This window comes from Bufo bufo, chromosome 1 (genome assembly GCF_905171765.1).
Source record: "Bufo bufo chromosome 1, aBufBuf1.1, whole genome shotgun sequence".
NCBI classification, from domain to species: Eukaryota; Metazoa; Chordata; class Amphibia; order Anura; family Bufonidae; genus Bufo; species Bufo bufo.
The window spans coordinates 151,475,605-151,499,558 of record NC_053389.1 but is presented as its reverse complement, the minus strand read 5'-3'; the positions used below and the strand labels follow the sequence as shown (position 1 = coordinate 151,499,558).

At 42.9% G+C, this 23,954-nt stretch overlaps 1 protein-coding gene across 5 annotated transcripts in view; it reads right to left on the bottom strand.

Moving 5' to 3' along the window:
- Positions 1-23,954, bottom strand: part of CASZ1 (castor zinc finger 1) — a 251,035-nt gene that overhangs the window by 72,633 nt on the left and 154,448 nt on the right. For all 5 annotated transcript variants that reach the window (XM_040430630.1, XM_040430646.1, XM_040430639.1 and 2 more), the window contains one exon: positions 3,513-3,563. The gene's annotated coding sequence lies outside the window, so the exon portion shown is untranslated. The remainder of the gene's footprint in view (positions 1-3,512; positions 3,564-23,954) is intronic.

Below are 23,954 nucleotides of genomic sequence, written 5' to 3'. Positions count from 1 at the left end.
ACTCTAAGCAGACATAATCAGTCCCATTGTGAACTGATAAAATGTGACTTGTATCTCTTCTATCTGGCCTTGTTACCCACAATAAAGGCCAATCGGAAAGTATTCCTGCATAGCAGGGGGGGCTATTAGTGTCTGAATAGAGTTAAAGAGAGATAAGCAGCAGTGATTATCAAGAATTTTCTATACTATTTTGAGTCTTCATTATCTAATAATCTTTAATTCTGTGTTTTTCAACCTCTTCTCCACAGGACACAGCTGAAGAGCAAAGAGACGAAGCTATGTATGTATAAATCAGTGGAATTTCCATACTAATTCTCCTAATAACTGCAGAAGTACACTGTCTGCTGAACACAGGACTGTTGGGCAAATACACTTTTATCACTGTGAGTAGGCAGGATCCAAATCTTAATAGAAATGTTCAATAAAGTAAATAATACCACCCAAAAATATCATGCAAGTATTGTTTTCCAGCAGACCCTGGGCTCAGAGGTTATGTGACTATCACCTAGAGCTCCTGGAATGATTCTTGTATTGTCTTCTATAAGGACATGCATGGTTGGAGAAGATACATGACCAGGGATAGATATATCAGTACAGGGACTGTGCCTCCTTCAGTTGTTACTACACACACATAGGACGTGGGTATAGCGAGGTTCAATAATTGTTAGGTAAAGTTCTGACATGAAATAAATTGCCCACGTCCACCAGATCAAGAAAGATTGGTCATCCTGTTGTCCATGTCTGGGCTTCCCTGCAGCAACATTAAGGCTTAAGGTGACCAATCAAATAAAGTCACTTGTGTCTGGCCAGTTGTTTCAGGCTGGGAGCTGGACACAACTGATATACGTGCAGTGCACTGTGCACCGGTCCAGCTTCCATAGACTGATAGCAACGGACAGGAAAACGTAGCATGTAGCATTTTTTGGTCTGATGCTATTTGACATTCAGCATCATAAGTGATGCGCCAGATGTACGTGGAATGTCCCATAGAAAATGATGGCAGCAGTTCAAGCTTCAGTTCCCCTGGTTTTCTGCACCACGCTGTAGGGGAACTAAGCCGGCAGGATATTTGTGAAGTGGGACTTAAAAAGAGGGGTCAGAAAAGTTGAAATTTCTACATGACCAATTTTTGGCGCTCAAATGGCTCAGTGGCTTACTCCCCTCTCCCCACTGAGAACACATGCATGCTCGCCCGACTAGTATTGGCCACTTTTAGTTATAATGGTTACAGGTGCCAACCTGACTGGAAATGGCCTGCACAGAGAGAATACACTGATTGGTAGATCTCCTCATTTTCAAGCAATAAGCAGACAAAGTTGAGTAGACTCCAGTCCTATAGGAGAGGAAGGTAACTAGGATCCAGGGCAATGAATAGTAAGAATCTGAGAGCAACCATTCACACTGGCAGGCATGATACCCTAACGTGACCTGCGGTGTGCTCTCTCTGTGTTCCTATTTCAAGGCCACTGCCTGGAGCTTACAGACAATGATGGGGATGGCTTTGAAGTCAGAATAGAAGCCGAAAGCTAAACAAGCAGGAGGGGTGGATTAAGGAGGGGTTTACTTGGGAGAGGAGAAGAGGGTGGAGGCATATATTTAGATATATAGAAAAAAGCTGAAAGGATAAAAGAAAAGTGGTTCACAGTGGGAGATCTAAATGTAAAAAGAGAAAAAGAAAACCAAACAGATCCAGGGCAGGGCACATGCTGCTAATGTCTGGATGCTCCTTCTGTGCAGTGAGGATGATGGATGTCTTGCAAGGGCCTTCAAGACCTATGCATGTTACATCACAACTATTTACATAAACCGCTGATCCACCCGTAACCCCTGACACTGGATGGACCAAAGAAAAACAAGGGATCGGGCATCACAGGCTGCTAGACATCTTGGAGAAGCCTTACCTATCTCAGGCTTTGCACAATGTGACATGTCTATTTGTTATAATCTCACTTTCTAATGGTTTCTCATTCATTTAATGCTAAAAGTTGCTTAAGTAAAACTTCATTTTTTTTTTACACTAATGCACATGATGGAATAAATTCAGGATCCACTAAAATTTTGAGTTGAATAAAAGGAATTTGAGACGTTAACTTGTAACTGTAGTTTCAGAAAACCTCTGGCATGTTAGCAGTTTGACCAGGAGGAGCTACAGGTGCTGAGGCCACCGATAGCTGAAACAAAGGGGCAGATGCACTCAGCGGAGCACTGTGCCCCCTTGGCTGTGGCCAGCTGTGCTAGGCTTTCATTGCAGACCTGAGCAGAACATTGTACAAATTCATTACTTTTTATGGATCTGTACACTGCTCTACTTGCATCATGAAGGACAGCCAAGCAAAGCTGAAGGGGTACAGCACTCAGCTTCTGCTCCTTTGTTTTAGCAATGCGTGGGGGTCTCAGCACCTGTACCACCAGTGATTCTAGAAAGCTGTCTAGTTCACAAAGGTGTCAAGAGCTTGGGGGAGCAGAATCCATATTTTGTCCAGTGTACAATTTGGCCTGTGTTTATTTCAGACCAAACTTGTAATGGTTGTTCCTGTATTTAGACACAAAGGGGGACATTTAAAAATCTATTTAGTCCACATTTGTGTTGTTGTTGCATACCATTTGTGTGCTAAAATTTGCAACATTTCCCCCTTTTACACCACTTTTCAGAAGTGGCGAGAAAAGCGGGTGTGCTGTGGGTGGGGAGTGCCACATTTATCTTTCTTCACCCCAGCTTTCTGGCTTGAAGAAAGACTTAAGTCTACGGCAACCTCCTTTAAGTGTGTTGCACGGCCAGAAGATGCGCCAAATATGTGTAAGGTCTGAACCTCTGCAGAAATGTGGCGCATCCTCCGGCAGTAGAGGGAGAATCAAGACCGACATACAAGACGCCGATCTTGATAAATGTCCCTCAAAATGGTTGTGATGAAAGGCTACCACAGTCAGTGATCAAAAAAGAAAGTTTATCCAGCTCACCATAAGCATGTACAATCAGAGAAATAAAGGAAAATTCTCCAGCATCCGTCAGTATTGGTCGTCTTTATTGTAGATCGGCATAACAGTACATGCTTCAATCAGGTTTGTGGTGGAGGGTGGTGAGGATTAAAGCATGTACTGTTAGGCTCCATTCACACGTCCGCAAAATGGGTCCGCATCCTTTCCGCAATTTTGCGGAATGGGTGCGGACCCATTCATTCTCTATGGGGACGGAATGGATGCGGACAGCACACAGTGTGCTGTCTGCAGCCGCAATTGCGGAGCGCGGCCCCGATTTTGGGTCCGCAGCTCCGCAAAAAGATCGAGCATGTCCTATTCTTGTCCGCAGCTTGCGGACAAGAATAGGCATTTCTATGGGGTTGACGGGCTGGTGTGTTGCGGACCCGCAATTTGCGGGTCCGCAACACACCACGGACGTGTGAATGTAGCCTAATGCTGATCTACAATAAAGACGACCAATACTGACGGATGCTGGAGAATTTTCCTTTATTTCTCTGAAAGGCTACCACACACACAAAAGTGACAAGTCTTACCTTGTAAAGAGATGCCCAAATCCCTTTCACTGCTTCGGCCTTTACTTCATCCTAATTGAAATCAATGAGATAAAAAACAAATTAGCTGTTAAAACAGAGAATAGAAATGGATGTTTTTGACAGTATACACAGTAGCATGTGGTGAGCAGCGGTGATAGAGCGCCTATTTGGCAGCTGTACACGAGACTCCTAATGTAACAGGTGTCTGTTATTACAGGAGGGGCACAGGTGCCAGGCTTTCCAGCAGAGAAGTGCCGCCTGCTATCGTGCAGGGCATCAGGGTGTGCAGGAGTGGGGTGGACAGTAGGAAGCATGTGTCACACACATACATATGAGGATCCCTGTGCCAAGCAGCTGGGATTACACATGTAATATACCAGGCTCTTCACAGACTAGTCCGAAGTTTGTCTGATTTTTAATATACACATTTCTAAGCATCCCGTTATTTTTTTTTATGGTAGACATAGCACTAATGGATTCTGTCACAGGGAGGAATGTCTGTGACCTCACGGAATTGTGATGTCACAGGCACAGTGGATAAAGCCTCTTTCTATTCATCCCCAGCCCTCCTTACACTCAGGAAGAGGCCACTGAATTATTTACCACCATATGTTCCAGAGATCTGACAGAGGAAAAGTTTTAGCTCTGAGGAGGAGGGGGCACTGCTAAATTTGTACCATCGGATTTGGTGTGAATTGTCAATAATTAGCTAATCCGAAACCTCACCCTTTCAAAACAGATCCCTTGAACTATGTGATCCACAGTATTATTCTTTTATGGCGGAGCAGATCTGAGAAAGAGAAATCTGCCTCAGCGTTCAAAGTCATACTGTCCCCTGCTGCAACCCAGGAACAGAAGGAAGGGGATTAAAAATTCTCTTTCTGCCGGCCGCACTCCTCTTTCTTATTACGAGTTTGGAGAACATGTCACAGTCCATACACTGCCCCTCATGGGTGAAGGCTAAAGGGAATGTGCCGTCAGAAAATGACCTATTTTTAAATCATGTTTTTTATGTTAAACATATTGTTAAGGAACTTTTGATGTTATTTTTAATTTTCACCTCAATATCTATATTTAAAAAAGTCTCCCAGTTTTTGCACCGGCCACTAAGCTTAATAATAGGCACCACTTCTAGGTCTGTACAGATCATTTTACTGCAGTGATCTGCTTATTATTACGACCAGGATTAGAATGACAGATATCACCTCTGTATAGATAACACAGGATCCATCATTCACAATAGGTGATATCACAGCTTATCTTCCCCCTCCTGACCTAAGCATAGGTCACAAAGCATGCCTTGAATAATCTCCCATAGAAGTCAATGAGTCCCCTCTTGTTTATTGTTTCTATGGCCCATGGTGGCTGCTGTAAAGCATATCTCTAAATGCTGTTAAGAACAGCTCAGGCAAGATGGCCGCCCCCATAATAATGTTCACGAAGCAGAATAAAAAACTTCAATCAGAAAATAGAAACAGAATAGTAAAAAAGGATATTTGTCGCCATCTGGTTTTAACTGGCAGAAAAAATATGTCGATGACCCATTCCCTTTAAGGATTACACAATCTCTTACTGTCTCAGACACAGCAAGGAGCACAAACCACTGGTTAAAGCCTTGCACTTAGTGACATGATGTTAGTGTGTGCACAATAGTCACCATATTTAATAGACTTTAGTAATGGAAGACATGGTTTCCACCACTTACGGTGTATGACTGGTATGGGCAGATGTACAGCATACATCTGGGGTCTATGCATTGGATTTTTTTTTTTAACTATATTAAGTGTATCCAATCTTGTATTCAGTGGGTTTACGTATGGTGCATATTCTGACTCCGAAACCTCCTATATTATGACATTGTGGCTTCTGACTGACCCAAAGGACTGGTGAGGTTTGGGGGCCATTTTGGTTTATAACTTTAGTAATTACATCAGTTTGCGTCTTGGGAGTTAGAAAGGGGTTGCTGAGCTGAAATCTGTCTCTGCTCATCTCCCAAAGGACAGATACAGTGACAGTCAGTCACACAATATATACATAATACAACAGCCAAAGCGGCTGCATTAAACCAGAATCCTGCCATTACCACAAAGACAAAATTAACAGTTGTATGAGCGGAGTAATCCCTGGATTAATAAATACCTCATCCAAGATCTACAGTTTATCGAGCAAAATATAAATGTTATCCATTATGACTTCAGAACTTCATTATTAGGCATATTTTTATTTTTGTACCTTATTATCACTTGCTGCAGTGGTTGAGAGGCTGGGATTCCCTCACAGACTGTGGCCCTGGGGTTGAATAGTGACTGATATTTGTGCACATTGGGGGAGAATTATCAAAAACGGCACAGAAATCCTGTGTTTCCCCAAATTTATGACGAGGCACAAACCTCGCCATAAATTGGGCGCATTCTCCGGCAGTCTGTGCGTCTAAACAGAAATCTACTGCAACTCGGAGCTGCCGTGGATTTTTTTGTTGGCGTAAATGAAGATAAATTTGGCTGCTGGCCATGCCCCCTTCCTGCCCTTGCCATGCATCCTTACTGAAAAGTGGTGATGACGGCGAGAAAACTGGAAGATGCAACAATTTTTTCAAATGTCGCAAACACATAGTTTGCAACTTTTCAATGGTAGTTTTCAGGCGCGTGGGACATGATAAATCTCCCCCATTATTTAGAGAGTCCATGAAAGACGGACTTGAACCGGGGCTTCTACCCACTATTGTAAGGTGGCTGTGTTCTGGAGGACTCCATAAACTGTGAAGTGGAGTGAAGAGTTATCCTCGAGGATAGGCCTCATGAACACGGCCGTTGTTTTGGTCCGCATCCGAGCCGCAGTTTTTGCGGCTTGGATGAGGACCCATTCACTTCAATGGGGCCGCAAAAGATGCGGACAGCACTCCGTGTTTTGCGGATCCGCAATTTGCGGACCGCAAAACACACAACGGTCGTGTGCATGAGGCCAAATAGTGTAAAGCTTCTCTATCACGGAAAGTTTGTGTATAGTTATAGGATGACCACTACCCTCATTGGCAGAAAAAAGAGAGACATTTAGAAATATAAAGGTGATGCAGGCAGACGACAGTGCCTGAAGAAGAACCGGTTAGACAGATTCACGGGGAGAGAAGGGAGACTTTTGTATGAAGATTGGAGAACAGACGTCCACATGTATTACGGGCATTTCAGACATCTGTCTCAAAAAAAAATAATTGTACAGAATTTTGCCAAATTTATGAAACGGCTCAACCTCTTAGTAAATGTGATACATTTTGGAAACTAGTAAAGTCAGAAAATGAAATCAGTGTTTGCTAGGATCAGGTGTAGATCTGAGTCAAACTTTGTGTCATTTTCTGTCTTTTATCTTAAAGGGGTTGTCCCGTGAGAAACACTTATCCCCTATCCTATGGATAGAGAAAAAGTACCTGCACAGCGAGGGTTGAACTGCTGGGGCCCCCAGCGATCACGAGAATGTGGGGCCCCAGGTATCCCTGTTTGAATGAAGTTGTGGTCACGCATGTGTGCTGCCATTCCATTCAACTCTATGTGACTGCCAGAGATGGCGGCACTTTGGCTCGGCTATATCCAGAAGTTCCAGAGAGCTGAATGGATGGGCTGTGAGCATGTGTGACTACCGCTCCATTCAAAATTGATTGGGGGGCCCCCAGAGGTCGGCCCTCTTGCTATCCTGTGGATAGGGTATAGGTGTTCCTCATGGGACAGCCCCTTTAATAAATCTGTCTAGACAGACCATGTGCTCTCCTTGAATACCACGCGGTGAAAAGTTGGCCTTTTTTGTGTAAAATTTTACACGTGTCATCATTTGCAACTTGCAACTAAAGCTCAAAACGTGTGTGCTTAATAAATGAGATCCGCAATGTCCAGACCAGGAGGAAGGTGCAGTTTAGGACACACATGGCTCCTGTTCTCTATATTTTAGAAACTGTCTTACACATCCCTATTTTCTCATCCTATCACTGCACACATTTGTTTTGTCACATTTCTGTTTCCCCTCGTGTGTCTTTTAGCCGTGGCTTATCAGTGATGCAAGTAGAATAACGCCAATTTAATGAGAATGCGTAATCCTAAAATCAGATTGGGGGATTTTATGAGGCAATATGACCTTGCATATGTCTCCATTAAAGCTATAGAAACCTGTTCTTGTATGCTGTGTTCCCAGTACATATTTAGACAGATAACACTAATTGCACTTGACATGTCCTCTTAAGGATGGACTCCCTCCTCCCGCCCGGCTCCTCGCAGCCCCCTCCCTGCAGAACGGCAATGAGTGAGATCTGCATTCCCTGACAATACACACTCCATCAGCACACGGCGTTACCAGTGACACTACACACATACACTCCATCACCACCAGTGACAATACCCACATCGCCCCACAGTACGCACACTCATAACTTCACAGCTCATCACCATAAGCAAGAAAACAAGAGGAGCATCTATCCACAATGCTAGACTATAATCAATTTCATCCTCAGGAACTTGCACTATATATTTTTAGGACCTGAAGGGCAAAGTAGATCTTTTTAGAATATAAGAGATCTCTTCGTTTTTCTATTCATATTTACTAACTAGCATAAATTAATGACCATCAACATAAGTGCAGTATGTAATAAATCCGACCTAAAACCATTGCCTTCAGATGTCACTGAGTTAAAGGACATTGGCTCTGTAGACAGAGGGTTTTTTCAGAATGTGGCTTCATGATGGGCAGTCTGTGCTTAACCAATGCAAGATACTACACTTCCCCTCATGCCCTGCCAGAAACATTGGAACTTGTAGCTTCATAAAAGTAAAAGAGGACGAGATCTGTGGTGCACAGAGGGACTAATAAACCATCAGTAGTGGTGTCATCGGCTGGTCACTGGTTGAAGAGCTCTCCTATAGACTGACCAGATCTTATACTGGTGCTTATCCCAGTAATAACATGGCACAAAGCTCCAGCGTAGTAGTTACAAAAGCATGTAAGAAAAGGAAGACATATCAAAGTAGTCATACCACGCATCACCTGTAAAAAAAACAAAAAAACTATTTCTTGTCAATGTCCACACAGCACATAAAAACTCTTATGGTTGTGTAGGCCTAAGCTGAAAACACTGCACGTTAGAATGTCCTCAGACTTGATTCATGTCAGCATTATAAAGCGTCCCCTGTCAAAGACACAGAGCCACTAACTCTCAGCCTTTCTTCCCTGCTACCCCTTCTTTTTATTTTTTTTTCTAGCCAAGCAACTGTGCATTTATTAATTCATGAGGCACTAATTAGTTCTTTGTTTAATTTTGTGTTAAACAGACTGACCGGAATGATAACGACTTGCAGCGCTGCGTTGCGGTCCCAAACCGCCCCTCTTTTCTGACAACAAGGGAGCGCAGTGCGACTGCCGTGATGAACCCAAATTCCCTCTTCAGTTGCACTTCATTAAGTCAAAATGTGACAAGAAGCTTAGAGAGCAACTTTCAGATCCGATCGCACATAACAATTGGGGAGTGAAGTTCTCCGAGAGGATGCTGGGGAGGCAGCAAATGTTCTGCCTGTCTCCTAACCCCTCCAATGCCACACAAAAAAAAGTATTAAAGAGACAGCAAAACATATTCAGCACAGCCAAGCTCAAGCTGCTGACGGTGACCATAAGTCTAACACACCAAAACTTCAATACACTGTGAAGACAACTTTGGGCAAGTGGCTCCAGTCTGAGAGGAACTTCTACTGGAACGGTTATTACATAGCAAACGTGTGTGTACATGAGGTTCCTATTAGAAAACAAATTTACAGTCTTGATAATTAATTTTAAAGACGGTAAACCGTCTATATTTATTTGATCTTCAGAGATAGACAGCACAGTAGTGGTGAGAAGACACAGAGATTCCTCCCAGGAGTTATTGCTATTTTGAAGCCATATTGACCGCTTGATGTATAGATGTGCTCCTGGGACCTGTGACTTCAGAGTGTACACGACAAAGTTGCTTGGAGGCAGAAGGCACAAAGCCTTGTGAATAAATGAGTGAGTTGCTATGAACGAATCAAGTCTCTTGCTGTTTATTCTGATATCCTCACAGACTTAAAGGGTTTTTGGGACATGACGTGGTGAAGAACCGTCACTTCATAAGAGACATACTGCAGGAGAATTAGTGATATATGCATTTGTGATATTCCCTACAGAGTATGTAATACGTATGATAGAAATCCATCATAGATGTGAGTAGACGTGTGAATGGGACACTTAGGATATGGCCACACGGAGCAGCGGCCGCGTACTGTCTGGCCGTATGAGTCACATCATATTAAAGAATTAGAACGGCGTTGTTTATTCGGCTCATGACTGTTAATGGCTATGCAGTTTTGCAGGTTATTGCACGGCCATTAACGATGACGACCAGATAGACAATGCGGTTCCAGTTATAATGCTGATGTAGCTCACATGGCACTCGGCTGCAGGGTGGCCATACATGCAACTGTATCGCAGCCGCTCTGTGTGGCCTTTCCCTGAGAAGTTCTCTTAAATCATTCACATCTGCAGGAAATATCACTGAAATTGGAGCAAGAAAGGCATTTCATAATTATTAGCAACTGACGCGGTAAGAAGTTTCCCAATGTGAGGAAAAAAAAGTTACAACCTACCTAAGAACATTGCAAAAGACCTTATCATGTTTCATTTTTTATTTTTTTTTGTGATCTGCACGGGGTTGCTTGCAAATATCTTTCCCATAAGTGAGATTGGATGAACCTGTCTTTTTTTCAACATTACCAACTAGGTAGCTATATAACAGCGAAGCCACAATTGTCCGGATGGATTTGCTGTATGTACTCAACTTTACCAGTAAACGTCTAATCCTAACTAGTGCTGAGCGGCATAGGCAATATTTGTTTTTGCGATATTTCACAAATTTTTCGCATGATATTTGTAATAAATTAGCGAATTCTAGAATTCGTGATCTCGTCATTATTTTTGTGATTGCGCAAATCGGCACTAATGATGCACATATTTTTTGCGCAATACATGCAACTTCAGATTTTATCAGGTCTGAGTAGATATTACTGATTGGTGCACTAAGTATTGTTGTGACATCACAGCACTATGTCTGTAGCATGTGTGTATGGACAGCAGAGAAACAGTAATTCCTATCACACTACCTAACACCCTGCACTGGAACCTATCAGCTACACTATATCACTATCTAACCTACACTGACTATCTCTAACTATCTGTATTATATACATATAAGCTAACTAACTAACTGTCTAATGTAATGACACAGAAAAGCACAGAGCACAGCAATGTCACTGCTCTCTCTCTCAGAACTGCAATACACTACAGAAAATGGCTGCTGGGGAGGTTCTTATATAGTAAGGGGTAGGCAACTTTCCGATTGGTTGCTAGGGATGTTGCTAAGCTCAGACAAAGACTGCAGCCTTCTCATTGGCCCACAAGCAAGAAGCAGGGAGGTTACTGATGAAGAAAAAAATCTCGAATATTCATGATTACGAATATATAGCACTATATTCGACATCTTCGTGAATTCTCGAAGTGGTGATATTCGCCATAAAAATTTGCAATTTGAATATTCGCGATCAACACTAATCCATTCCTAACGCCAGTCATGTATGATGCCCAGAGACACATGAAACATACTGGCTCTATGGGGGAGATCTGGTCTTGATATGCCCTGCACCACCAGAGGATGCACTTAATTTATCACAAGGTGCATGCCTCACATTAATTTAATGCATCCTCCAGCTGTGTGTCTAGAAATCAAATTTCAGCCATCATTTTTGTCAGAAAACTGAGGATGATAAATCTACCGGTGCCGATAGCCCCATGCCATCTTTCTGGAAATTGCTGAGGGTGGCGTAAAAACGCCAATTGGCGCACAAAGGCATTGAAAAAGTAGCTTCCTGTAACTCATGATTTGTGACTTTTTTTTACACCGCTTTTCTAATGCAGGGGGTTCATAAATCTCCCCCCCATGTCCTCACAATAATATTCCATAGAACCCATATATACCTACTAGTGTGTGATGTAAAGCCAAGGTTTGCAGAAAAGAAGTCTAGAAGAAGATAAAAAACTACTAATGCAAAATACCTGTGATTGCATCCTAACTACAGAACTGCAACTAGCCCTAAAGGCCATGTCCAGCTCCTATATATTGATGACCTACTTGAGTGTGACCGGAGCTGCAGTAGGCTGGCATGGCCACTAAGTGATGGAAGTAACCTTCTGCTTCCAGCTCAGTCCACCGTTCTGGTTCCGGCGCCTTCCGCAAACAGCTAATCAGTTGGGGCATCGGCCCACTACTGATCTGATATTGAAGACCTAAAACCAGAAGACCTCTATCCCTTAGGCTCCGAGAACTGACCTTAATTTCCAAATGCTCTCCAGCTGATTGATGCAGCTCGTAAAGGGAGACACTTTTTGATCAGGAATTGGCTATAAGTGCAACTCTGCAATATATGAGCGAAGATTCCTTACATTTCTCCAAATTAAACTTCAATCCACTTTGAACCTGCTGGTTTCAAACAAATATTTGACATTACTGTTGTAATAGACTGGATCTGATGCAGTTTTAAGCCCCTGGAAAGGGTTAATCTGATAAAACCTTTGTCTCTCTCTGCAGACCAATGTATAACGTGTTGAGCACATGTTTGAAAATGATAACATACATACAAGTGATTGATTCCAACCGCAGGACCAAAGACTGAGTACAGCCAACAAGTATCTGAGATAAATTGTATGTTTCTATTTAATAATGACACTCATTTATACTGTCCTCTGCCTCCGCTGCTTGTCTAAACAACCCCATTCCCTCCCATCAAATATGATCTATAAAACCTGCATCCTCCTTCCATCTATCACCGGCATCTATTATTTCAGCTTCACTTTCCTTCTAATGTTCTCAGTGTTGGATCATCAGCCACTTGTGTACAAAGTGCTTACATATCCCTCCACGGTAGGCCAGCATGTAGGCCTTCACAGAGATAGCTGGCATGATTGACTACTAGAGCAATGGACACAGGTTATATCAGACCAGAGAGAAGCAACGTACGTAACGTAGCTAGGTTCTTACAATGGTCTCACAAACAGGCTAGGGTTATACAACATGTACCTTAATGAACCCTTGATAGTCCATTGGTTAATGGACAAGACCAACCAAATGTGATCCTCTAAGCTAACTACTATTATTAGCCCTGCAACAGTAAGCATCACTCCATTAACTAGATGTGAGATTGGTGGGGGTTCTAGTGGGATCGAAAAATGAAATATAATGAGTACTGTACATTATTAGTCACCCCTCTAATATTAAAATGGTTTTCTGATTTTATATATACAGTACAGACCAAAAGTTTGGACAAACCTTCTCATTCAAAGAGTTTTCTTTATTTTCATGACTATGAAGGCATCAAAACTATGAATTAACACATGTGGAATTATATACATAACAAACAAGTGTGAAACAACTGAAAATATGTCATATTCTAGGTTCTTCAAAGTAGCCACCTTTTGCTTTGATTACTGCTTTGCACACTCTTGGCATTCTCTTGATGAGCTTCAAGAGGTAGTCCCCTGAAATGGTCTTCCAACAGTCTTGAAGGAGTTCCCAGAGATGCTTAGCACTTGTTGGCCCTTTTGCCTTCAATCTGCGGTCCAGCTCACCCCAAACCATCTCGATTGGGTTCAGGTCCGGTGACTGTGGAGGCCAGGTCATCTGGCGCAGCAGCCCATCACTCTCCTTCATGGTCAAATAGCCCTTACTGTCAAAGTTTTCCCAATTTTTCGGCTGACTGACTGACCTTCATTTCTTAAAGTAATGATGGCCACTAGTTTTTATTAACTTAGCTGCTTTTTTCTTGCCATAATACAAATTCTAACAGTCTATTCAGTAGGACTATCAGCTGTGTATCCACCTGACCTCTCCTCAACGCAACTGATGGCCCCAACCCCATTTATAAGACAAGAAATCCCACTTATTAAACCTGACAGGGCACACCTGTGAAGTGAAAACCATTTCAGGGGACTACCTTTTGAAGCTCATCAAGAGAATGCCAAGAGTGTGCAAAGCAGTAATCAAAGCAAAAGGTGGCTACTTTGAAGAACCTAGAATATGACATATTTTCTGTTGTTTCACACTTGTTTGTTATGTATATAATTCCACATGTGTTAATTCATAGTTTTGATGCCTTCAGTGTGAATCTACAATTTTCATAGTCATGAAAATAAAGAAAACTCTTTGAATGAGAAGGTGTGTCCAAACTTTTGGTCTGTACTGTATATATATATATTTTTTTTAAAGGACAGAATGGCATAACAGAAGGTTATACCTTAGCGATCCCCTGCCACTTCCATTTGGAGTCTTACCAGGTCTCTGCTGCTCTTGCTTCCTCTGCATTGGACCTGTGAAAAATGTATGAATAGGAAGAAACCGGAAATGTGTGTATAGTAATAATACCAACTTTAAAAGAGTCATCCAGCTATATTTGTTTCAGAAAAAAGAAAAAAAGCATCAGAATGACAGAAAGAAAAAAAGTAATACTGCACGGATCCCCTGCTGGGCCTCGACACAGAGGAGATGCCGGCTCAGCCAATCACGGATGAAGGGGGTCACAACTACAGCCAGTGATTGGCTGAACAGGAATTTCCTGCATGGTGAGAGAGACCAGTGGGGACCCAGGAAACATCAGAATGGGAGTAACGGGGGATCGGTGAGGTATTCCTTTTTTTTATTTTTGCTATTCCTCAGCTGGAGGACTCCTTTAATGCTGAGATTACCTGGTATTATCATTATACACACCTTTCCAGTTTGTTCAGATTTGTACCAGAGCCTTCATCATAAGTCCAATGCAATGCAATAACTGGCGTTCATTAGTCTTGCTGCTTTGCACAAGGCAAACTGCTTAAAATACAAGACCACCAAACACCAAAAAAGTAAGGGAAAATTGTCCTCTGTCTTCTCTCACCTACTGGAAGAGCAAAGCAATCCCACATCACATTTTGGCAGCGTCTGGCTTGCTTTAGCTAATTTGCTGTCAGACTGCCTAAGCAAACCAATTAAAACTAATCATTAATTATAAAAGGAGAAAGAGAGCGAGGGGAGAAGAGAAGGGAAAAGTGGGGAAACGTGATAAGTGAGAGGTGGGTCTAGCAGGTAGACAGCACGCTACGGCAGCAGGCGACTGGTAACACAGAAGTGATTTCTCATTCTTCATCACCACTGCCATGCTTACCAGCAGCTACAGTGTTAAAGTACTCCCCTCTAAATGACCTTTGAGGAATGATAACCAAATTAAAAGCACTTAGCATATTTAAGCTAGATCTGCCTTAGAAAATTCAATTACCATTTTATAGTGTGATCTGTTTCTCTTCTAGGTAAACCTGTCTGTAAAAGCTCATCTTCTACCCATATACTGTTGTGTGACCTGCAGCTTCCGACTTTGGAGGGCCAACCTACTGGAGCCATTGGAGATAGAGTATAGCATGATGGGAATATTCAGTTTTCATGTAGCCATTTCATCAAACTCAAGTATTGTTTTATCTTCTTCTGCAATACAGATGGCTCTTCCAGTCGCCCCACACAGAAGACCTCTCTATTGTAAGTCATGTGTGCTGCCCGAAGGGAGAGAGACAGCCAAAAAGGGGCAGCTGTCATAGCGTTCACCATCTCCCCCAAAATGCACCCTTCCCCAGCCTGACTCCTACATCCCCCTGTTAAAGAAAAAAAAAAAAGCACACACACCGAACTTGGTTCCTTTTGTAAAGTGCAAGACCCCCAAGAGCCCAATGAATCGCTGGGGGAGCGGACAACATGGAGTGGTGTCATGGAAACCAGAGCCTTCCTCAAAAAATATCCATAACCCTTCTCTGCCTTTCAGGAGCTGTCAAGAGACTGTGTGATTGTCACACGACCCACAGCCCAGCCGTGACAAAGCCAATTTTCTGCCTCATACTTGATTGATTAAAAAACTTTTTAGTAAAACCATGTTAAAAGACAAAAAAAAAAAGAAAAGAAAAGAGAAAAACAAGGGAGAGAAAAAAATAACAAAGACCTGAAAGTGACACAGAGGGTGGTGAGGGTCTAGGGCAAAGGCCTAACAGCGATGTTCCCTAGGCAATAGGTCCTGGGGTGACTGTCATCAGCGCATTACACACCAGAAGCAGTGAAAGGAAAAACGGTCAAATTGAACACAATGGTGATTAAGATAATGATGAAGAAGGTAACAGGGGGAAAATGAAGGTGACAAGTTAGAACTCAACATCTTTTCTTCTTCCAGGAAACAAAACCACTCCAAGCGGTGGCTCTCTCTGCTGGAGCGCTGGAAAATGGTGTTGTTTGTATAAAGGGGAACACACAGGGGATGCTTCGATGCGGCTCTCTCTGGGTAAAAAGGGGCACACAGGGGCTGTGAGAAGATGATTTTACTGTGACAGGACGCAGCAAGGAACGTGCCGCAGCGCTGAAAAGATGGCCTTGTAACTTGAATGTCCAAGTGTAAAATTCGCCTGCAAAGCTTTCAAAAACTTCTTTTGTTTTGCGGGGAAAATAACAAGCGCCGAGAGCAGTCTGTTAAATGAGGCCTCAGCAGAAGTGGTCGGGATGTTTCTTTAAAATGCTTTTTAACCATCAAAGAGGCAACGAGCAATGTCAGCATCTTCCATTCTATGCATTAAAACAGCACAACTCTTTACTGCATGGTATACGGCTATCTGTATGCTTGCGGTTCCACTCAGTGATGCATCACTAAAAATTGTGGTGCAATTTCCCTATAGAAAACAGGAGGAAGCTTACAGCGTGTAGTTATTAATGAGTCCATATTATTAATATCTAGTGAGTCCTATAATCAGACAATCCAGAAATTCTGTCCAGAAGATGATAACCTAAGGGTACTTTCACACTTGCGGCAGAGCATGCGCAGACCGCAATGCCGGATCCATTTTCCGGAACACTCGGGGCCGGAACTCCGGCAAGTGTTCCGGAATTTTGGACGGAGATAAAACCGCAGCATGCTGCGGTATTATCTCCGTCCTGAAAAGTCAAAAAAGACTGAACTGATGCATCCTGAACGGATTGTTCTCCACTCAGAATGCATGGGGATAAAACTGATCAGTTCTTTTCCGGTATTGAGCCCCTAGGACGGAACTCAATGCCGGAAAAGATTAACGCTGGTGTGAAAGTACCCTAAGACCAGAACTAGAGCACTGATTATGACAACGCTCCTCTGAAAATGATGTATTAGCATTTTGGTCAGTCTTATCGAGTTTCTCTACCCACGTACATTCTATATTTTTTTATGAATGTCCAATAAACCAGGGGATCCTCCGATCTGCTTATTTGAATCCATTAATGTCCGATTAAAAGAACTCTAATCAAAAGCCAAATAAAAAGACTATAAGATGTCTCCATTCTACAGTCTGTTCCTTAGTACATATCAATCTTTCAGTAATCCGTAGAAGATGCCGATATACTGTTTACATGCTGTACTTATTGAGTTGTTAGTGGGTGATTGATGATATAGTAGGGAGCCCTTCATTGTCATTTCCACATACTGAAAGGCCCACAAATGCCTACTACCCAGAGGGCAGCATTCCAATTTATCCTGGCACCGTGCCTTGATAATGTATGGTGACGGCGCTTAGCGGTATGGTACCACAGGACTTTAGATCTGAGGAAAGCAAACAAATCTGTTTGGTGCAGATTTTACTGTGTACAGACGGGGGAGATGTCCCCCCCTTACACAATCAATTACATAAATTCATTGGAAGAACACATACAGTCATGGTAAGATAACCTGTGAAACTGGACCCAATGTGGGCATTTACTGAAAGTGGCATTATTTTGGCTAATTTCTAAAGTAAATCTCAGATAATTTATTGAGCTTATATTTCAGCTATGCATTTGCCTCACTTGATAAATCTGTCACAACATCATCTCTGTCATTCATTTTCACACTGGCTTCAAGTACGGCACTTTTTAGAACGGTGATATTTTTCAATTATAAACTGACCACATGGAATTAAAGGGGATTTCTGAGATTTTTTTACTGATGACCTATCCTCAGGACAAGTCATCAGTATCTGAATGGTCCCCACCCGTCGATCAGCTGTTCGAGAAGGCAGCGGCACTGTGAGCACCGCCGCCTTCTCTCTTCTTTTGTGACGCCATGTTTATCACGTGGTCTCGGAGCAGCTCAGCCCCATTGAAGTGAATGGGGCTGAGCGCGATAACAACCACAGCCGCTGTACAATGTACGGCGCTGTGCTTGGTGAGCAAGGAGAGCACCGATGCCTTCTCAAAACAGCTGATCGGTGGGAGTCCCAGGTGTCGGACCCCCACTGATCAGATACTGATGACCTGTCCAGAGGATAGGTCACCGGTAAAAAAAATCTCAGAAAACCCTTTTAAATTCTGAGCCAAGAAAAGTGCAAATACGTTTATACACGTGCTTCTATGTCATTTGCTGTAAAGTGATAAAACTGGAAACTTGCAGCCTCTTTCCGCCCCTCTATTCCTCTGCAGCTCACTTGCACAGTACCATGGTCATATTACATTTATACATAATCTTAACAATAGTAACTCTGCTCACATTACGTGAAAAAAAGCGACAGACACTGTGCAACTTAGAAGGCTTGGACCAAGGTAAATCCCAAGACTTCCAGCTAATCTAAAGAGAAGTAGGGAAAAAAAGATGCTTCTTGACAGAGAGTCATTTATATTTTAGCTTTGTTCCATTATCCTAACAAATTCTTCATCAACGGATGCAATATTAACAGCAGAAAATCAGCTCCCTCCACCCGCGGGAATTTCACAAAGACAGCGGCCGTGCTCATGTCTCCTGCAGCTGTCCAGAGGGAGCCCTGCAATGATCGCTCACTTCCCTTCAGTTTTCACCGCTTTACACATATTTACCCTTTTACATCTTTAAAATATGAGAGCCTTACTGAATCTGAGCAGAAGAACATTGGGCCTTTGGTATTATCACACACCAAGTTAGGATTTCAGTATCCCTGATCATGCATCTCTAATATACTTCCACATAGCGGTTTCTGCAGTGCTGTCCTTATAGTCTCTAGTCTCATCTGCATCCATCGCAGATGTTCAGTTAGGGTACATTCACACAACCGCATGTCATGTATGATCATCCGTGTGCTTCCTGCATCTGCAAAAAGAAAGAACATGTCCTATACTTGGCTGCAAAATGACCCATTACAGACCTATTTATAAGTTAATGGGTTTCCCCCCAAAAAATGGATGCAACACGGACGTCATCCACATTTTGCGGATGGACCACTAAACACATACGGTCGTGTGAATGTACCCTTATATATAGGAAATGCACTTGTAATGCTGTTGATTGAACAGGGGAAGCCACACTGCAAATATTAAAATAGTGCCCCCTGCTGGAGTTGAATCATGACACCACCTGTTGCCTCCTTCCTTTGCCTGGGGAACGGGTTATCTTCTGATGCTGCTGGAGCAATGTGTAGGTTCACACAGTCCATAAATGAAGGAAGGTATGAGGCTCCTTGAGCCTGCCCCCCTTTTTTTCTCATGGGCCCCATAGCAGCTGCATGGGTCGCCTGTATAGTAGGCACATGCCCTTGTTTCCAAGCTACACCAAGGCAAATGTAGTCTTTCCCCAGTCCAGCAATCCATCAACCTTAGAAGGAAGACCCCTGCCATCGGCTATACAATCCTAAAGAACAGTCCATGTCAGGACTCCTGTACCAACCAGTATGGCTGCAGAAAGAAACAACCAAATTAAAGAAAAGCAGCAACAATGCTGACAGCTACTTGGCGGCATTACAAAAAGACAAAACATGGCATTACTGCAAGTAAAAGCCTATTATAATGACTTTGTGGTAGAACATTACAGATATCAGCCCGTTTATTTTTAGGAGTAAACGTACATTTTCTCTAAGAGGAAGCCCTGGTTAGTTTCCTATTGATTAAATGCATATTATATGATTTCTAAGGAGAAAAATAACCCTGTGCTGAATATTTATAAGATTGATTTCATTTTCTTCGTTTATCTAATAAAAACTTTCTGCAGATTTTACGGTTTCAGCTGAAAACCACAGTTGGTGGAAGAAAATCTAGCAGCGCCTCCTGCCCCCAGAAGATTCCAATATTAATATCTGTTAATCCATTGATCAGCCCCAGAAGACAACAGCTGCCTCTATTACTGACTTCTAACATTTGAAGTCACTTGCCTTGTCTTGGCAGCCCTCTCTCCAAACGTATGAGTGTCATTTCAATCGATATTTACTGATGCTTATAAATAACATGACAGGGCTCCTGGTTAAACCATCAATGTACGACCAAAAGCTCTTAGCAGGAAGAGAGGAGGAGGGTAGAGCTGTGGTTCAAGGTGCATTCACCCTGACAACATAAATTTCTACTTGTATGGATTCCCCCTTAGAATCAGGATGTAAGGAGACCTTCCTTTTAATATTTAAACTTTTCCAAAGGGCATTGTGTTCACTTCTGTGCTTTATTTCAGATATTTCCCTAATAAATCTATCTGATCAAGAGGACCCTGCACATCGGATTATGTCTAGAAAGCTGACCCAGTGTCATGACCTCCAGAAGTCCAAACTGTTCAGGACTCTACAGAAGCCTACAGATACAAACGTATGGACATAAATGACAGCTATGGAAGCCGAGGACTTCATTAATGCAGGTTTACACCTTTGATCCCAATAAAACACTTATATACAGTCAATTATTACAATGGCCTTTCAAGGTGGGTCTATAAATAATGGAATCCAATGGAACGGACTGTGGGACCATAAAAGTCAAGTGCAGATCAGAGGCCCATCTTGTTCTTAGTTTAGCTCCTATGATTCTTTTGCGTGCTTTTTTTGGATGTAACTACGGATGACATCACTTGACCGTAATAAACTATTTTTTCTCCTAAAAGGAGGAAAACTCATTTAGTCCCTGATGGTGGGACACAAGTGTGAATATGTGCATTTCCCAGAATCATCCGTAATGCACCAAGTTTACTGAGATCCCTTAATGAAAAGAAAAAAAAGTCACAACACCTTAACTATGTGGAGAGGACGTCCCACTGCACAAGGAATGCCACATTAGTGTAGAACATGTAAAGCCACTTCTTCATCCCTAGTGTGAGCAGACGCCTGCTGTGATGGAGACTCAGTCAATGGGAACATTATCTCCCCCTGTCCGGCCTGACAAAACCCAGTGTGCTGCACGGCCTCCTGTATTGACTGGTGGCTGCACACTCTGATACTGCTTAGTCTCCTTCCCTCTGCAGGGGTCGGGATTCCCTTCCTGAGGGAGAATCTGTTCCCAGACGTTGCCTCAAATCTACGCTCCCTTGTCCCACACATCCCCACTGTGTAGGAAACTATGGCTAGGGATTTTTGTTATTATTATGGTGGCTCCATGGGTGGTTCCAAGGCTGACCCTGTCACTTCCACTTACTTTTCCTATCAGTCTTTAAACGGCTTCCTCATCTCGGCAGTCTGCCGAGACGATACAGATGGTTTAATAGCAACTGCTTCATTTGTCAGATTCGCTGGGCACCATCATTGTGGAATCCTGTGCATTTAGTACTTTTCAGCACACTTGGCGTTCGCTGCCCTCCCTCCTGGAGCTGCAGTTAATCCGGTGTTTCAAACTAGAGGATTCTCCGAATATTTATTAGATTATCAACTGCTACCCGCTGTCTCTGTGCTGCGCTGCTAATCCTAATCCCATCTGACTCCTATTAGCCTGATTCAGGGGAGGCTAACCTGGCCGATCTAAGTAATTAGGGTCCTTCCTCCTGACCGCCACAGCTGCTCGGCTCAATGCACAGTTGTGTCCCGCGTGACAGGTGCAATTTTCTGCATGATTACGATGATTTGGTGCATGTTTAAGAATACGGTTTTCATCACTGGTCATGAAATGGACTGCATTTCTCATTATACCTAAATCTGATTCTGGTAAAGTTTGGGGGGGGGGGGGGGGGGGGGACTGAAACATCCTGTTGAGAAGGGCAGTTCTGAGGATTGTAGTTCATCAAAGTGACGGGTAAATCGTGAAATGAAACATCTCCCTTCAAACACTTTTCCTACGTCCCATGTAAAAGCAATATCTTAAATGTTCCTTCAAATATTTCCATGTCATATGCTAACTTTGGAACAGCCTGTCCTTGAACAGAAAAAAAAATAAAAATGGTCAGCCATATGTTGTGCTATCAATCAAGACTGTATTCTAGAGGGGGCACATTTTTTAAGACACAGAACATTTGGGAATGGATGTGTAGCTCCACTGGGAGCACTACAAGTCCCATCATACATACCAAATGCCTGAAGTCTAGAAAAATAAGCAACTAACACTGGGTTCACATCTGCGCAGTGAACTTATCTGTTCCAGCTGAAGAACAGCCACCGAGCACCGCCGGATCCCCATTCACTATAATGGGATCCGGCAGTAATCCGGTCGCATATATGCCGACTTTCGGCCGGACAAAAATTGTTGCGCGTAGCTGGCATGTATGCCGGATACAGTGACCGGATTACAACACAGATGTGAACCAAGCCTAAAAGGTCTGGAGCTCTTCTGGGAATACAATAAGGCTGGGTTGACATCACCGGATTTTTTTCCATTCTCCGTTGATGAGCAGCACAACGAAAAGAATGGAAGTGCCGGATAGGGCACATAACTGACCTGAACACAGATGAACAGACTCCATTGACTACAATGGAGTTCGTTCAGTTTCCATTCGGGATCCAGTTTTTTTACTTGACGAAAAAGTCCTGCATCCAGAACTTTTTTGTCTGGTCTTTTCAACTGAATCTGCGACTTTGGCCACAAACCGAGCCTCCAATGGAGATGTGAACTTACCCTGAGAACTGATGTACGTCAGATACCCGTGTTTGCGCCAATTGCAGCTGTATGGTGCCTCCCTATAAGACGCTGCATGAAATGATTACATTCACATAGAATCTGTGAGGTAAAACCTCTGTGCGCCTTGGGGTAAGAGTGCAGCCATATGTATCCTCTGCACAGATCATAAGTATCTGATTGGTGGAGGTCCGACACCTGGGACCCCCACAGATCAGCTGCTTGAGAAGGCAGTGCGGTGACCTACTCCCAGCTTTCCCTAGGCCAGGTCATGTTCGTCGGTCACATGGCCTAGGTGCAGCTCTGCTCCATAGAAGTGAATCTGGTGGGGACCCCCGTCGATCAGCCTTCTCTCCGCTTTTGTGACGCCATGTTCATTGATCACGTGGCCTCGGAGCAGCTCAGCCCCATTGAAGTGAACGGAGCTGAGTGCGATAGCAACCACAGCCGCTGTACAATGTATGGTGAGCAGAGAGAAGGCAGCGGCTGATCGGCGGGGGTTCCGGGTGTCAGATACTGATGACCTGTCCAGAGGATAGGTCATCAGTATTAAGTTTCGGAAAACCATTTTAATTGTACGTTCACATAGGATAGATGCTGAGTTGTTGCACGAAGTAACAGCAGAAGTGGGTAATAATTTAAAGGAAATGTGTCATCAGAAAAGGACCTCTTGTGTAAATCATGTTTTTATGTTGAATATATATTTTTTAGAATTCTTGATGTTTTTTTTTATTTTTCCTTATTACTATATTTAATAAAAATTTATAAAATTATTCAAATTTTACACTAGCCACTATCATTATCATCACAGGCAGAATTACAATTACAAGTAACACCTCTATATAGGTGACCTAGGATCCTTCATTCAAAATAGGTGAGGTCACAGCTTATCAGCTCCCTCCTGACCACTGCACAGGTCACAGGGCATGCCTAGAAAGCTCTCCATTATAAATCAATGAGATCTCCTCCTGGTCAGAGTGTCCATAGCCCATGTAGCTGCCATTAAAGGGGATTTCCAAGATTTTGATACTGATGACTAGGGATTAGCGAAGCTTCGCTCAAAACTTCGGATTAATGCTGTACGGAGATCCGTCTCGCGAGATTTTGGTAAGTAACTTTGGTATTTGATTTTTAAACTGGAAAACCAATTTAAACTTGGATCCTGTACAGGAAAGCACGGTAGCAGGACAAGGTGAAAAGATGTATATGCTATACTTTCCCTCTTTTATTGAGATCTCGATCCGGTTTTGTCAGGGAGTGGAAAAAAAAAGAAATAAAAAGCAACAAGCTGCACTATATAAAGCCGGCTGTACTCTAGCACACTGCCCTGCATAAAATTGCTACAAAACAACATAAAAGTCAAAAGGAAAAACAATGGGCAGATTCAGAAAAGAAGCAAAAATGATCTGAAAGGTTCAGCACCTGTGTGAAATATTTATGAGCGTGTGGGTGTGATTGGGTTTGTGTTTGAAAGGTGACTAAAGTAGTAATTTGAGTGTTCCTGAAAACTTGTGTAGACGTCACACAATAAAAGGGGCAGCTCTCTCCAAGCACCAGCTGCTGTCCCCTCTTGATCAGTTAATATG